The sequence below is a fragment of the Bombina bombina genome, chromosome 6, assembly GCF_027579735.1.
Source record: "Bombina bombina isolate aBomBom1 chromosome 6, aBomBom1.pri, whole genome shotgun sequence".
Classification (NCBI taxonomy): Eukaryota; Metazoa; Chordata; class Amphibia; order Anura; family Bombinatoridae; genus Bombina; species Bombina bombina.
Genome location: NC_069504.1, coordinates 368290852 through 368293351, shown reverse-complemented (window position 1 = coordinate 368293351; position 2500 = coordinate 368290852).

The following is a 2500-nucleotide window of genomic DNA, read 5'->3' as shown; positions in this document are numbered from 1 at the left end:
TATAAAGAAACTAAAAAATATTGCTTCAAGGAACTGTCAATTTGCGGATACTAAAGTAACTAACAGCACACAAGTATCTACTTTGAACATCTACCTAAATGAAGGCATATGTATTTGCTCTAGAAAGCATAAAACACCTTACGCAGTCACCTAAAGACACATTTTAGGACTGAATTTTTTTAAGTTCCAATATATACATGTGTTTTTTATATATTTTTGATTTCCATTGATTGAATTCCATTTTTATTTATATATTTCCATGAGTAAGTCGACTTTTTTACTTTTTTATATTTATAAAAGGTGGTATATGTGCTAATATTTGGAGACGTCCCATATAATCGATTTTTATGGTTTGTGCTTGTAGTATACTGTATTTTTACACTTAGTTAATGCTGGTTATTAGTGAGATTATCCTAAGCAGCGATAGATCTAAATCCCAGTATTATCTGGATTAATCTGTTATCATGAGTCTTTTTAAATCGTGTATTTAATTCTGTTTATTAAAAAATCTTATATTTTAAATTCGCAAACATAATACAAATATTTAACTAACACGTTATTTTCACATTATATTTTGATATAATTTCTATCACTGTGTAACAAATTTATTTTAGACATTGTGAAGTATAAGTTGAGACTTCCTCACAGTGACGTTCAAATAATTTTTTGTGTCAATATATTTTATATATATATATTTTTTTCAAACATATATTATTTTTCCACTTTATATTATTTTTCCACTCTGCTTAAGTTCTTCTGCTTTAAGCGCCCTCCACACTTCTATTTGACATTTTATGCAAAACTGGGGAATGGGTAATAAAGGGATTATCTTTCTTTTTAAACAACAAAAATTCTGGTGTTGACTGTCCCATTAACTATATTTGTATGCTTTCGATGCCCTTATGTTTCTTGCCTCAGCTTGGAGATCTTTTTGCATCTGAGGACCGGACCTGATTAGGATGTTATTGGCTGTTCTAGCCACTACCCCGAGTTTATGATCTTATGATCATGGGGGTTGTTTATATGAGGGTTGCCATGCCAACCGGACTGTCAGCTATATTATGCTGTCTTGGCAGGTAGAGTTAATAATCCTGATCCGGTAACGATCCGGTGGGGAGATATCCTCAGTTTGTTTCATGTTTGTTCCATGCCTGTTTTGGTTGTATGATGATTAGAGTACTTTAAAACCTTGCTAGTTCACATTGTTATATTATTTATTTGACACTAGGGATTCCAGTTACCGGCTCACCGTCTGATGATGTCAGCCGGTGGGAGTGGCACCTCTGATTGCGGCCCAGTTCTGGAGCACTTGTGAGGGTTTATAAGGCACGGTGGGGGTAAGTAGATGGTTGTTATTTTTGTTAGTGTCTGACGAAGGGGGTAACACCCCGAAACGTTACAAGAAATAAAGGTAACAATTTGAAAATCCTGGCAAGTGCATCCTTTTCTCCACTACCTATATTTAAACTGGCATAAAAATAGCCTTCAGTGGTAATGGGTATTCCTGATGGTGAGGTGAATGAGGATAGGAACAGAATGCAGTGGGGGGTTCAGTAAAGAACCCCTATAATAAAGCCCTGTATTTATTATTAACACAAAGTCAGCAATATTTAGCGCCCCAAATAAAATCTAGCCCTAAATCTGTTAATTGTGACCCAAAACAGAATAGTACAACATAAAGTAGTCAGCTCCTACATATATATATATATATATATATATATATATATATATATATATATATAAATATAATTTCTATGGCATGGCCTAGTGCTCACGGTAACCTTTGAACTACCGGGGTGCTCATTAAACGATCAAACATACTTTGAAGATCCTATGTACTTGCAAAAAGGAAGGCACTCACCGGGTTTAACAAGGAAAACAGCTTTTTATTCCTTGTAACATGTTATAAGGAATAGAAAGCTGTTTTCCTTGTTAAACCCGGTGAGTGCCTTCCTTTTTGCAAGTATATATATATATATATATATATATATATAAATATATATATATATATATATAAATATATATATATATATATATATATACTGTATATAAAACCTCCACATAACCCGCACAAAAATAACTCCTCCTATATAATTGCATTCCCAATTGCAAACAATCTCACCAACTAACTAATAGCCTTAATTTAATTCTTGTGTTTGTGTACAGTGTTTACAGTTTTGAGAATTATGCTGCTTATTACCCTGTTTCCTTAAAGGGACTTGAAACCCAACATTTGTCTTTCATGATTCAGAAAGAACACATGATTTTAAACTACTTTCCAATTTACTTCTATTATCTAATTGTCTTCATTCTGCTAGTATCCTTAGTTGAAAAATACACCTAGTTAGGCCCAAGTGCAGCAATGCATTACTGGAAGCTAGCTGCTGATTGGTGGCTGCACATAAATGGCTCTTTTCATTAGCTCACCCAGTATGTTCAACTAGCCCTCAGCAGTGCATTGCTGCTCCTTTAACAAAGGATACCAAGAGAATGAAGCAAA